Below are 15,511 nucleotides of genomic sequence, written 5' to 3'. Positions count from 1 at the left end.
TGCGGCTGCGCAGGCGGCGCCACCCCCGCCAAGGCATTTTTTAACTTTCTTTAATAGCTTTCGGGTCAGCGTGCCCTTATAAAAGCCACCACCTATTGTTACAAATACAGTTTTATTGGAACACAGCCATGTGTTTTCATTTATACATTGTCTATTGCTTTCTCCACACTGTAAATTCAGCCGTGAATAGTTCAAACAGAGGACATATGGCCCCGCCAATCCTAAAACAATTATCATCTCACCCTTTACAAAAAAAAAAAAAGTTTGCCAATCCCTAGTTTAGACTAGCAAGTACAAATATTTGGCCAGTAAAGACTTAAGGTGGGGAAATTATAAAGTGGCTGCTCAGTTTCATGAAATAAAACTCCGAATGTATTTTGCTTAAAAACACAAATCCATATACTCTGCTACATATGTTTCTAGTAACTATTCACCACTTCGTGTTTAGGGGACCACCTCTTGCCCCTGGACTACCTTTACCCTACCCCTAGTCTAGGTACCCCTGGGAGAACTCAGTCCCAATCTCTGTGGCTGAGGCATGTGGCTTGGTCTAAGCTCAAATCATTCCATTCCCTGGCCACGGTCATCAATGTGGTGATGGGCATGTGATTTCATCAGATAGTAGAGTCAAACTCAAGCTTTAGTTTTATTGTTGGGGTAAATGAAGATTTTCTATGAGAGAGTTCCACATAGTTTATGGAAAATACATATTATGAAAAAACTATGCATGAATTTAAAAAAATTATAGACTAAAGTAAACACACACTTTAATTTCATTTTCCCATGAACTTTTCAAAGTACCCTTGTATTTTCTGCTGGACTAAACCCTAGGAGGATGTAGGGTTGACCTCAGGTAGCCACTTTGACTGTGAGGGAAAGGGCTAGCTGCAAACGGAGCCATGATGATCCTTCCAAGGATCCTTCACTCCTCGCAAGTAGAGCTGAGAGGTGAAGAAGAGAAAATATTGGGTCTTTGGAAAAGTCACGACATGTTTTTCAATGCAAAAATGTGTCATGGCTTTTCAGAATACATAGTAGTCCCTGATGACATTTTCTGAGCTCTAGATTCAGCTTTTCACTTGCAGGAGCTAAGGCATTCTCTCCCCAGTAATCCAGTTTGAGTTGTGTTTGCTGCCGGTCTTAAACAGGAGTCTCAAAAGATGCAGTGGCAAGTTTAAAAATGTTTCTTTAAGAAAGAAAAGAGAGCCTACTGGTTAAGGGAGCCAGATCCCACATGGTTGACCACAGTTTGAATCACAGCCCCAGTCACTTAAAAAACATGGTGGTTACATGTGCCTATGTGTCCCCAAATCCTAACAGGATGGAGAAATGGATGAAGAATGGAGGAGATTGCAGCATGACCATGGTTCATTGGGGAGTGATTTCTCCCTTTCCTCCTCTCTCTCTTTCTCTCTGTCGTATTGATTCTCTCTGGTGAGTATATATGCCCTCTTTCTATTTAAAAGAAAAAGAGAGAGTGTAAAGGAAATAAAGGAGATGTTTATTGCTAAGGAAAAAGGAGTCCATCATGAGACGGTTGAAAGAGGAGGCATAAAAAGGCTATTTCCTGGGGCCATTTCTGTAGGGAACACAAAGGGTAAACTTCAGTTGCTTTGCTTAACACATAGCGACTCCAGATTACAGACTTAGCATTCGTTTTCAACCTGCTTTTGAATTAAGGTAGTAAACTAGAAATTAATATGGGCAGATTTCCCCGTGTTTATTCACCGTTCAATGTTTAATTCCCAGAAGGATAAAAGAAATACCTACTTAATTAAATGTGCTAAACAGTAACAATCCTCGTTTGCTTTTCACATATACTTGTCTTGCAGAAATATGCTATGAAGAGTCGATGAAGCTATTTTTAAAAATGAATTCTACGCACTACTTAATTATAATCATCTATAGAGTGTAACTGTACATTTTCCACCCCAGGATATGGGTGGGCGGAATGAAGAATGCTGCAGAAAACATACCTTCTTGGTCCTTGCTTTTTGTGATTGCAGGAATTCTTGGGGGTTTGATGTGAACTTTAGTTTTTAGATGTGGTGCCCTTGCTTTTGGAGGAAATCACACATCTTAGAGGCCTGGGGAGCCAACCTTTCTGGTGGCACTTAGATGAAAAATTTGTGAAATATATATTCTTTTGTGAATGCAAGAGTGAATGAATTAATACATACATTATCAAAAGTCTGAAAAATTGCGTTCACTTCTGAGCTGGCCAGGTAGGTGGGTGGGCGGGCCAAATTATTTCCAGGACCCTATGCACTTAGGTCCACTGAGACAAGCTTTCTAAGGAATGAAAGATGAGTGCCCCTCTTGTTCTGCTCTTTATCCCAGGGGTTTTCAATTGCAGCTGCACAACGAAGTCTTACAGGGATATTTTATAAGTGGCAATGGGCCAGGCCTCATCCCAAAGCACCTGAAACATGATTTTGGGATTGGTCCCAAGGCTTGGTACGTGTTAAGAGATCCCCAGGTTATTGCAGTGTGCTGCTGGGTTGAGAACTGCTGTCCTTATGTACAGCTATGATAATGGGAGAGTTGATTTAATCTCCCCTTTAATTCTCCTTTTTTTTTAAAATGTATTTATCCAGGGCCAGCAGATAACATAGAAGTTATGTCATTGGACTCCCACATAGTTGACTGTGGTTCGAGTCCCAGACCCAGAGGCTGAAGCCTCAGGCCAGGTGCACATGTGTGTGGACCCAACATCCCGGGAGGAGGAGGAGAAGGGACTGCAGCAAGGTCTCCTCCCCAGGGGGTGATTTCTCACTTTCTCTCTCACTGTGTCTGTCTCTCTCTCCAGCAAGAGCACATGCCCTACAGCAAAAATTTCTCTCTCTCAAAAAAAGTGCATTTATCTTATAGAAAGAGAGAAGAACTATGAATACAGTCATCACATTGTAATCTGGTCAGTATCTTGGATGTACACATTCTGTGTCTTTCAGGTTTACCTGGGATTCAAACCCATGGTCAGCCATGCGGATTCTAGCACTACAGATAAGTATGCTGCCACCTGCACTCCCATGGCTTCCACTTCTTTCTATGTCTCTGTTTCTCTCTCTACTTTTCTCTTTCGCCCTGTCTCTGTTGGACTTGGTATAGCATCCTCTGTTCCCTGTCTTACATGCTCCTTCAGATACACTTATTTCTATGAATCTTCTGAGGTGACAGAGACCCTAAGAGAAACCTAAGCCATCCTTCCCTCTTGCTCCTATAGGATCCCTCTGTATCCCAGATACAGAGGCAGATTTAAGTAAAATTACTTGCATCAGCTCTACAGTGGAAAGCTAATCTCAGTTTTAAATAGCCTTGGGGTGGAATGATTAGGTCTGTTTTGCTCAAGGACTGGGATAGTGGTTTTCAAAGTGAGGTACCAGGAAAGCAACATCAGCAGTATCTGGAAAAATGTTAGAAATGCAAATTCTTGCTCCTCATTGCAGCTCTACTGAAATGGAAACTCAAGGAATGGGTCTCAGTAAGTGTATTTTCAGAAGACTTCCAGGTAGTTTTAATGCATGTTGAAGTTTGATAACTGGTTCCTGGCTGACTCTTCCCAGGCTTCCTGTGCTCTCAAAGGGTTTGGGACCTACATTTATCAAAAGAAAAAAAAAAGAAAAAGAAAATAGTACTATCTGTTGAAAGTAACAATCCCAAATCTAAGTGACTAGTGTAGAAATAAAAGAAAACCATTCAAACTAGAAACAGACTATTTATTCAGAACTTGCTATAACAAAGAGTCAACTATCATCAATTGTGTTTGGCAGAGACTCAATGGCAGGCAGAGGAGTGGGAAGGATTTTCAGTGGAAAATGGGAAGGTTTCAGGTGTGCCCTGATTGGGGCTCATTGGGTGTAGAAAGCTGGAGACAGTCTCTCTAGAAGTGGCACAACCTAGAGACAGTGTGGGAAGAGGCTGGGAGAAAGGGGGAAGTGTGAGGAAAGAAATCACGGAGAAAAATAGAAAGATAAGACATTTATGGAACACAGGAATGGATGGTTATTTGTTGATGATAATGTGTATAGTATCCTCAACAGGACTGGTGTGAAGTGTATTCATGTTGGATAAATTCACTTTACAAGCTAAGTGATGTATAGTGATTGAATGTATGAAATAAATAAATAAAAAGAAGTGGCACAACCTATGTGATTAGCTTGGAATGCATATTTCATGATTTTCTTTGGTCAGTCCTGAGTTGAAAGTGGGGGCAAAATTTAGGGAAATGGTCCATTATTGATTGTGATAGTTATTTTATATGTCAGCTTGACTAAATTACTGGATATTCAGAGAACTGGCAAAATATGATTTCTAAGTGTGATTGTGAAGGTATTTCTAGAGAGATTAGCTTTTGAATGGATAGAATGATTATGTAAAGCAGATGTTTCTGCCCAGTTTGGGTAGCCGCATCCAATTTGTTGAGAGCGTGGGCAGAGGAAGTTTGAATTCACTTTGCCCGTCTGCTTGAGCTAGAACTCTGATTTTCTCCTGCGCTCGGTGCTCTTGATGTTCAGGCCTTCAGACATAGCTTGGAATCTGCACCCTTGACTCTGAAACTCTGGCATTTGTATCACACCGTCAGCTCCATGGTCCTTCATCTTGCTGAGGATGGATCATGAGACACTGGTTTCTCTGTAGAACCTTGACTACTACACGGAGATAAGATCCTGTGGGAAATTCTGCCTGTTCCACTCACCTCCATGACCTTTAGTGACAATGCAAGCAGTGGCAAAAATCTATAGGTATTGAAGAGCCAAGCCCAAGAGTATCAGCAAAGGAAACTGTGGGCAGCGTTTCCTGAGTTGCAGCATTCACAGAGTCATGAGTTAAAGGTTGAAGTCTATGCTCTGAGAGAACTTGCCTGATGGATGGTATCAGCACTTTGGGGTGAAGTTAGTGGCAGCTTTATGTTCTATGTGGGTGGAGGGACAGACAGAGCTTAGATTTCTCCAGGTGGAGCCACCCTACTCAGGAAAGTGAGTAGAATCATTGAGGTTTGTAGAATAATCAATACTTTTATAGACAATCTTTTTTTGTTTGTTTGTTTGTTTTGCCACAGGGCAAATGTCTTATCAGAGAGACAGAAAGAGAGAGCCAGTGAGAGGGAGAAAGAAAAATTAACCCAGAGAAGATGACCATGGCACAATCTATTCTCCTTCAGGGATTTTGGGTATACATGCACACACACCTGGCATGATTTTTCAAGTCTCCGGGTATAGGACTCAAACTGTAGTTGGCCATGTAGGAGTCCAATGCCTTAAACACCACACCACCTGCTGGCCCGTCTTTTAAAAGCAATTCTTAAACAGCATTTGTATGACATCCTTTTTCAGTAAAATAAGTAAAAAAGGAACCTTTTCATGCCTTATGTTTTGAAAAAATGCTCAGTCATGTCATTTCATAAGATTTCCCCATAGACAAGAGTTTACTGAGTGCTTAAGAGGTGCTTGGGATGATTCTTAGCACTATTCAAATGATATCATTGTTGATGACCTTGTGAGAGGAGTGTTATTCGTACAGGTATCTCTTGGTATCCATGGGGCATTGGTTCCAGGATCCCTTTGAATACCAAAATCTCAAGATAGTCAAGTCCCTTATATAAAATGATGTAGTATTCACAAATAACCCATGCAAATCCTCCCTTACACTGTACATCATTTCTAGATTACTTAAGTATCTAATATAATGTAAATAATTGTTAAATTATTCAGGTTATAATGAGAAATATTCTGTACATGTTCAGTACAGACATATTCATCATAGGCCCAACTACCTAGTACATGTCAGCAATGACAATACATTTTTTATATGTGTTTGGTTGGGTTTATAGATGTGGAAACCTGGACAGAAAGGCTGACTGTATAACCAATTCACAGGTGAAGAAAGGCCCAGAGATGAAGTTACCACTGAACATAATTTAGCTGGTGATGTTGCAGACAATCCTATTCCAAAGTCTACATTTTAAAATACTTCACTATAATATCTGCATTTGGGGAACATAAAGGAGATTTCTTACGTAAGGGGCAAAACTCATAGGTCTCTACCTTGGTCCCTGTAACATGAATACAACACAGGGCTAAGAAGACTTGAAGGTGGGGTTGGAAGTGTGGGAAGTCCAGATGGATGAGCAAGGACCACAGTGTGGTAGCTGCTACCAGAAGGGACTCCAAAAGTTTATGGAAAATGGAGTTAAAGCCTGAGTTTATTTTGATGCAAACACTTTGAAATCCGTACATAGTTTTATTTTTTTTAATATACCTGTTCCATAATCGTTTTGAAGACCCTTCACGTGTATGAGAGTTCTTATTCATAGGGCACAGCGTGTTTATGTCTTGGAATTTCACCAAAAAGGAACTAGAAGGCAATTTTAACCACTTTATTTAGGTGGAGTTAACATAGCACATGTTACCCACATTTAAAGTTTCTAGTTTATAATTTGATAAGTTTCAGCATGTCTATGTACTCATAAAACTATCACTACACAATCAACACAGTCAAGATAGTGAACTTTTTCATTACTGGTAGTACACCATTGTCTGGGTTTTCTTCATTTCATTTTCCTACTGATGAACATTTAGGTTGTTTCCAGTTTGGGGCTAATAAAGAGTTTATATATGTGTGTGTGTGTGTGTGTGTGTGTGTGTGTGTGTGTATGTATAAATATAAAGAGTTTATAAATGTAAAGAGTTTATAAATGTAAAGAGTTTATATGTAAAATTTGCGAGTCCACAGCTTTCTGATCAACATTGCACTGCTTTCTCCTTCTCTGTGTCAAGGAACTCACCTTCCTGGTGTCTGGGCTTCCACAGTTTCTTTTTCTTGAAGTAAGCATTGGTAAGGTGCTATGGGATTTTCACTTTGCTAATATCAATTTTCGTGGAGGTGGTGATGACAAATTTCTGGTGTGTTCTATGCAGTGGAACTCGATAGAGAACCAGAGGTCCAATTACAAGTAGCAAGTCAGTGCTCAGCTGCTTCAGGAAAAGCACTCTCTTACCTCTGTGGCATTCAGTGAGGATGATCAGAATGGTCCAGGAGTGATGCTAGCTCACAGCTTTCTCACATGCTGACTGAAGGTGTTTTTTTGTTTTGTTTCTTTTTTTTTTTTTTTTTTGCCATAGCTCAACAGTTTTCGAGGCACATCTTCAGTAGGATAATAGCTAGGCATTTTGTGCAGTTTAACTACCCGGGTACCACCACTCTTGTCTCCACCAACTGGTTTTGTGACAGTCACAAGAACCTTCTCCTTTTTCTTTTCAATCCTGGATTTAGTGGCCGACTATTTCCTCTTGTACATGGCCTTCCTGGAATACATGGCAGACTGGGAGTATCTGCCGATGCCCTGGACTAGGACCAGGTTCTGGTTGCAGTGGGGCTTCCCCTTCATGGGCTTTTTAGCCTTGGGGTCACCCTTTTTAACCTTGCCATTGACATCAGCCTTCTTGGCTTCAGGTTTCTTCTCCTTAGTATCCTGCTTCACAGCTTATTCACCTGCCATCTTGTATAGTAGGAAAGAGAGATAAGAGTTTTGTATAGACATGTGCTTTTGTCTCTCTTTGCTAACTATTAAAGGGTAGAGTGGCTGGATCATATGACGGATGTATGTTTAACCTTTTTAAAAAATCTGCCAAACCATATTTCAAAGTGGTGATACCATTTTGCACTCCAGCCAGCAGTGAATGAGCGTTCTAGTTCCTTCACATCCTCACCAACCCTTGGTATGGTTAGTCTTTTTCATTTTAGCCACTTAAACAGTGTCTAGTAATAACTGTGCTTTTCATCTACATTTCCTAAATATCACTAAATAATGTTGAGTATGTTTCATGTTCTTATTCAACATTCATACATATTCTTTTTAACTTCTGTTTTATTTGCTAGAGGGCATGAACACTCATTAGAGAGAAATAAAGAGAGAGAGAGAGAGAGAGTGAGAAAGCATTGTGCATGGTTCTGCCAGGTCTGGGACTTGAACCACACAATTGACCATTGGGATCCAGCCATCTTAACCACCATGGCACTGAATGGCCCTCCATACATCTTTTGTGAAGTATCTGTACAAATATTTTATTTTGCATCTTATTTTCTGAGCTGTTTATTATTTATATTTGATAATATTTATATATTCAGGATATAAGTCTTCTATCAGATAAATGATTTGCAAGTATTTTTCCCCTAGGCTGTAGCCAGTTCTGAAAACTTTTATTTTGGAACTTTTTCATTCGGGAAACTTTTCTAGGTTATAAGCTGGTGGCAATCATAGAACCAACTGTGTCTTAAATTTAAGAAGGATCTCTTTCTCCTTTATGTTCGTCCTCTAATTCTTAACTATAGGAATCTTCTATAAATTTCAGCTGAGTTCACTAAAATTCTTCATGACCTTAGACAATAATAAATGCATTTGTATGTATATATATGTGTGTGTGTCTATAAAAATATACAGTGAGAGAGAAAATGAGAAATTATCTCCCAGGGGGGATGGCCAAGCCACAAACCCTTGTCCTTCATTTTCCTCCTAGGATCTTGGGCATGCATGCATATGCTCTCAGAGTGATTTTCAAGCCACCGAGTCCAGGACTTGAGCCATGGTTGGCCATGTGGGAGTGTGATGTAACCACTATGCAGTCTACTGGTCTCAATAATTTTTCTCTTTTCTTTTTTAATTTTATATTTTTAAGAAAAGAGAGCACACATGGGGGGGAGAGAGAGAGACAGAGAGAGAGACAGAGACCCTTGACGAGGTCTTGTCCTGTTGTGATCCCTTTATCCAGCCCTTCAGCTCCTCAAGATTCTGGGTGCCCATGTATACTTGATATATTTCAACCTGACCCAGGGGTCTGACTCTGCTGTCAGCCATATGATCCTAGCCTTGCAGGGCACTTGTGTTACTGCTATGCTGTGCAACTGGGCCAATGGTTCTTTACTTTGTTTTCTTCTTGTTGCATATATTCTCTTTAAGATTTCACAATGAGAGGTGACAGAGAAATTTAGATATTTGGAATTTTCTATTTCATCTTTCACTTTCTGCTGTATTTTGACATGATTCAATTTACTACTACAAGGACTTTTGGTAACATGGTTTCTCAGGGGGACTCAGAGCTACAGTAGGGACAGAGACTGTCTAGCTCTGAATCTTCAGGAGCTTTAATAATCTGTGAGAAGGGCATGGTAGAAGTAAGCATAATGATGTCTCAAGGTCAGTTCACTAAAGTAAATTTTATTAGAGGTTCAAATAAATTATGCTCTGTTCATAGTATACAATGACTCCTCATGTAGCCAACACGTCTTGGCATAAAAGCTTGCATCCCACAGTCTGCCAGGAGGTGATACAACAACCCCAGTTTCCAATATTCAAGGAAGGTTTTTTTTTTTTTTTTTTTTTGAGAGAGATATTCTACAATACGGTGTGTGTTCTTGCCAGAGAGACAGAGAGACAGAGAAACAGAAAGCGAGAAATCACCCCCTGGGAGGATGGCCACACCACAGTCCCTTCTCCTCCAGTCTCTTCTCAGAATTTTGGGCAGTCATGGACATGCCCTTGGTGAGTGTTTTAAACTGCTGGGTCTGGCACTTGAACCATGGTCTCTATGTGGAAGTCCAGCAGTGTAACCATATGCCATCTGGTGGTCCTCCACCCCCCCACTTTAATTTTTTTTTCAGAGAGAGACTGTTGCTATAGGGCCCATGCACTTACCAGAGAGACAAAGAGAGACAGAGAGACAGAAAACGAGAAATCATCCCCCGGGGGGGATGGTCACGCCGCAATCCCTTCTCCTCCATTCTTCTCTTGGGATTTTGGGCATGTGTGCACAGGCTCCTGGCATGAGTTTTAAGCTGCCAGGTCTGCAACTCAAACTGTGGTCATCTAAATGGGAATCCGGCATCATAACCATTACGCCATCTGCCAGTCCCCCAAGGAAGGTTTTTATGTCCCAGAGTTCTTGTTCATGTGCTTGTGGGTTCTTGAAATGCTCTAGCCATCCCCTCTAGTGCTATTTGATCAGCATTTTGAGTCATTTAGCCAAACCATGGCTCATAGAATTATTGCATTTAGCCAGAACTCATTGGCCCAGAAACTGTTTTCTTTTTTAGAAGAAAATGCCTATTAGAGAGTGACAAAAGCAGGGGCCAGGAGTTGGTATGATGTTTAAGGTGCTGGACTTCCGCATGGCCATGGTTCAAGTCCTGGACCTGACAACTTGAAAATCATGTCAGGTGCATGTCCATGTGTGCCCAAAATCCCAGGAGAAGAATGTAGGAGATGGGATTGTCGTGTGGCCATTCTCCTGGGGGATAATTTCTCACTTTCCCCTCTCACTGTCTCTCTCTGTTTCTCTAATAACTTCACGTGCCCTATGGAAAAATCCTTAAAAAAAAAAAAAAGGCAGAGTTCTGGAAAATAAAGATAAAGAGGACAAAGGTTAGAGCAGGCTGAGGGCAAATTTTGCCCTGATCTCTCCTGATGGAGGCTCAGGAGGATTTTTCTCCGGTTAGATTCGAGTCTCCCTTATTTAAGCTAACCTCTACAGGAATACCTGGGTTCCCTTATATAGGAAGCTCTGCCCGAAAATAGCTAAGACATTTGCTGTTTTTAGGAATATATAGCATCTTTATTCAAAGTGAGTTCCCCGGCTCCAGTCTTTTTAAAAATTAAAATGCATGTTATTTTTTTCTTTAAAAAGTAATGCATACTCATTAGAGAATATTGAGCAACACATAAAAGGAAAAGGAAATTTTAAAATCACCTGGATTCACTATCACTGTTAATAATTTGGACAGTTTTTCACCACTGTTACACACACACACACACACACACACACACACACACACATTTAGACACCTATATACATTTATATATAATGAGGATATGATATTTGCTACGTATACTGATTATTTTCTGAACATAAAGTAATATATGTTTATCATAGAAAATTAGAAAATAAAGAAAATATAAAGAACTATAAAGAGATCACTATATATCAAAGTCTTACTACCTAATGATAAAATGATTGACTTAGTATCTTTACTTCACATTTTGCACATACACACACACAAATGTGTACATACTCCAGACTTAATCATAGTATATACCAGAATAATAACTATCCTGGATGGAAGATAAATTTAGGGGAGCTTGTGATACATACAATTATGATATACTGCTGAGTAGTTTAGTAGTCTAATTAAAACAAAAATCAATGACTCAGATCACTCAGTATGACTTTTAAAGAACCAGAAAATGACTCAGGATCCTGAATGGCCAGTAAGCTGCTCTTTGCAACTGACATTGTCAGGACAGGCCCCAAAAGCTGACTTGGAGGCTCTCTTGGCACAACCACCTGCTCGTCTGGTCTTTCTGTGTTCCAACTGGATTGTCCCCAATTCTGTGCTCTGTAGTAGAGCTCAGTGACCCTCTGCAGTGCAACTGGGTCTTGCTCCCATGTTTCCAATGGCCCCTCAATGGCTTCTCCTTGTCCTCAGGATGAAGCCAAACTTTTCTTCTTCTCTTTTCCTTCCTTTCTTCCTTCCTTCCTCCCTCCCTCCCTTCCTCCTTCCCTCCTTCCCTCCTTCCCTCCTTCCCTCCTTCCTTCCTTCCTTCCTTCCTTCCTTCCTTCCTTCCTTCCTTCCTTCCTTCCTTTCATTTCTTTCTTTAAATTCATGATAGAGCACATGCACGCATTAGAGAGAGAGAGAGAGTAAGAGAGAGAGAGAAAGTGCTCCTCCACAGGGCTTGGTCACACTGTAATGCCCTTATTCCAGCTTATCAGGATTTTGGCTATATGCATAGCATGTCTTCAGGACTCCATCTGTGGTCAGTATGTGGCTTCCAGCTTCACAGTTGGACATACACCGATTGCACCATGGAAGCTGGGCCAAGGCCAAACGTCTTCACAATAGTTCCTACCTCGTAAGAGAAGGTGTGAGGATTTAATAAGTAGACACATGTAAAGTGCTTTGGCATTGTGCCTAATGTACAGCAAGCCTTAAAAGAACGTTGAATGGCAATATTATTCTCTTCCGCTGCCTACCTTCGTTCCCCGTGTTTGTGAGACAAGGACATAGATGGCCCAGACCTGTATCATTGAGGTCCAATCCCTGAGAAGGTAGAAATTTTCTCTCTTAAAGTTTTCAGATTGAAAAAAAGGATTGTGTTGGTCTGGTCAAGAGGTGTGGGGGATTAATGGTGGTGGCCTAGTTGATGTGGGAAAAAGAATTTTATGTCCATGCATTAGCTCTTCTTTCCATCCTATATTTTTCTCTCAAAGATTTTTTGCTTCTGACTTATAAAAAAAACATTTCTTTTCTTTCTGTAGTCTGTCACAGAGCTCATGCATCTTGTCATTCCCACAATTAAAACTTTTTAAAAAATTGCCAGTGAGTACATGGGATTTCCAGAGAGAGAAAATACCCGACCCCCCTCCCCCCCAATGGGACATGGTTGTGTCACCATCCTTTTTCCTCCATTTCTCCATGCCATCAGGATTTTAGGTGCACTCAGCATATTTTTCAACCCACCAGGCCAAGGTTTGAACCATCCTCAGCCACGTGGCCTTTCTATGCACAACATTTAGCCACTGCTATGAAGCCAGCCCCTTTACACTTTAAAAAAAATGTTTTTATTTATTTATTTTTTTCTTTGTGAAAGAGAAAGGATAGAGAGAGAGAGAATAGAGGGAAAAGGAAAGAGACAAAGTTAGGTATCTTTGACAAAGTCTCACCCTGTCATGACCCTCCTGCCCTAGCCTCCCAATTAGCTAGGAACACAGACATGAACGGTCACACCTAGCATGTTCTGGTTGACCCAGGAACTGAACCTAGGCCTCCTATGAAGCTTTCGGACTCCCAAACCATGGTGCTACCTATACACCACTGGCTGAACCTCATTTCTGCCATTTTACTCTGTTCCTTTAAGTGTTAGCCTAGCAGTCTCTTTTCCTTACCCTGGGGTATTTTGCATGGGTCTCACATGGGTGGGGGGGTTTACTTATATAACTATTACATCAGGTGTCATCTGTATACAGCTTTATTTCTTCTTCCTACTCTTTACTTTTTAGGTTATTCTTTGAAAATAAGGAGTCATTGGGTAATGCCACTACTTAGTAATTAATAGGCACAGCCTATCATAACATTAGCAACTTGAAAATTATTATGAAACTAAAGAAAGCTTTGTTCAGCTCCCTCCTCCCCCATCTCAGTCTTATATTGAGTGGCCAGTGGCACCTTCTTCTCCATGTCCTGTGTTGGAGCTTCTCCTCCTCCTGTGTTCTCTAGGCTGCCTCTGAGGAGCTGCATGAGGTATGACACAAAGAACTGCAGGAGTAGGCATCAGAGTCCAGCTGTCTTCTAGTAAGTCTGACATTAAAGAACTTTGCCAAAATGTAAAGGAGTTCCCTTCTCACTAATTTGTTATTTGGAAAATGTAGTTATTTCTCATAAAATGTTATTTATGTTAGCACATGATGAATTTATTGTTGTTAGTGAGATAATAAATTCTAAATGTTCTTTACCTTCATTTCAAATATAATAAATGTACACAGATATTCCTCACTTAGTGACTGAGTTCTATTCCTATGTCTAGGTTGTTAAGTAAATTGGTCAATAAGGAAGAAGATAAAAGGCTGATTTCCTATATTGTGTCGTGGTGCCACAGGGTATGTATTTTTCAACAGATATCATGCGACACCACACTAGAATAATTTAATTATATCCATACAAAAGTCATAAGTGCTAAGACAGACTACAGCACAATAATATAAATCTGGAGTAATCATTTTTATTTATTCTGAATACTATTATGGGTGCACAATAAAGCCCAGATTTATAAAGGAAATATGTAGTCTTGCATGATTGCAAACACTTCATGTAGTGAATACTAACTCACTGTGGGAATATGACACAGACTGAGAAATGGGAGTCCCATGCTGGAGAACTGATCATAAGTCGAAGTGGTCATTGAACAGGTAGGTCATTAAGAAAGGAGTGACTTCATAGATATGTCCCATACAAGCAAAAGCTCTCCGGAGTTCTCAGTTATTATTATTTTTTTTAAATTGCCAAAGGGTGCATATGTTCACCAGTAAGAGACAAAGACAGAGAGAGGCAGAGAGAGAAGAGAGAGCATCCCCCACTTGGGCGTGGTCATGCTGCAATCCCTTCTCCATTTCTCCATCCTGTTGGGATTTGAGGCATATAAGCCAATGTGCTTGGCATGGTTTTCAAGATACTGGGGTCAGAATTTGAACTGCATAGTTGTCCATGTGAGACCTGGTTCCCCTAACCACTAGGCCACTGGCTGGCCCACAATGGTATTTTTTAAAAATTATTTATCACTTTTATGAGAGAAAGAGAAATATATAGAGAGAGACAGAGAGAGAGAGAAAGAGAGAGAGAGAGAGAGCGAAAATGAGACAGGCACCCAACAGGGTCCCTGTGCTGCAATATGCCCCCGGCCCCAGCCAACCTGGACCCTGGGCACATGTGTTTGTACCTACCCTGTTCAGGGAGGCTCTGAAATATGAAGGTTCTCTGAAACATGAAACTGGAACCTTCTCATGTAAGTTTAGTTGTGTAATCATTGTATTTGAGAACCACCCTTTTTTATTTATTTATTTTTTTGGAGAGTTTTTTTATATAGGGCGCATGCGCTCTCCAGAAAGACAGAGAGAGACAGAGAGACAGAAAGTGAAAATTCACCCCCCTAGGGTGATAGCCACGCCACAATACCTTCTGCTCCATTCTCCTCTCGGGGTCTTGGGCACACACGCACACGCACTCAGCGTGAGTTTAAGCCACTGGGTCCAGAAAGCGAACTGCGTTGACTACATGGGAGTCCAATGACACAGCCATTATACCAACTGCTGGTCCCGAGAGCCACTCTTGAAAGACTTAGGTGTCAAGGTATGGGTTTATCAGCTTTAAATGTTATAGTGTAACTTATTATAAATTTGCAGATTTGTGCTTGTGTTCATTTTTATGGAATGATAGACCTGTGCTGTCATAAGCTCTGTGATGCCCAGTCTTTGGAGAGAGTTTTCAAATTACTAGCCAGGATGCTGTTGTCTTCTGAGTGTCATGTAGTGGTTGGGGGTGAGGGTTGAGTGGGAAGACCTCTTTCTGTGCAGTCCTATGTTGCGATCATTTCCATGCTACCATTATTGTCATATATTAGCATGGAGCATTTAACAAGAATTTACCTCCCAGGCAGAAGGCTGGGTGGAAGTCCATTCTGCTCTCAGATCCTCCAATTTATTTGGAGGAGTTTTTAAAAGTCTGTTATGTATTTCTTCTATGAATGAAAGATACAAAGAGACAAAGTGATCCCATCAAGATCTCAATGCTACAATCTACCCCCAGCCTTAGTTATCCCAGATCATAGGCATGGCCATGTCCAGTGTACTCAAAGCAGTCTTTGGACTTGAACCCAGAACCTTCCCATGTGGATCATCTTCATCAAGGATCATATTTTACCTCTATGCTGGAGGATTCTGTTGTCCATGACCCATCTTTCTCTGTG

General features: G+C 40.7%; 1 long non-coding RNA gene across 3 annotated transcripts in view; it reads left to right on the top strand.

Moving 5' to 3' along the window:
* The window catches only part of LOC102480591 (uncharacterized), a 27,340-nt gene that overhangs the window by 10,581 nt on the left and 1,248 nt on the right, over positions 1–15,511 (top strand). For 2 of the 3 annotated variants that reach the window (XR_335678.1, XR_335677.1), the window contains exon 2: positions 13,577–13,649. This is a non-coding gene — a long non-coding RNA (uncharacterized LOC102480591). Of the gene's footprint in view, positions 1–13,278; positions 13,345–13,576; positions 13,650–15,511 lie in introns of those variants that run through there. The other variant, XR_335676.1, reaches the window with a different exon arrangement.

This window comes from Tupaia chinensis, unplaced genomic scaffold (assembly GCF_000334495.1).
Source record: "Tupaia chinensis unplaced genomic scaffold, TupChi_1.0 Scaffold000493_1, whole genome shotgun sequence".
Classification (NCBI taxonomy): Eukaryota; Metazoa; Chordata; class Mammalia; order Scandentia; family Tupaiidae; genus Tupaia; species Tupaia belangeri.
The sequence above is the reverse complement of the archived record's forward strand: the minus strand, read 5'-3'. Positions and strand labels throughout refer to the sequence as shown.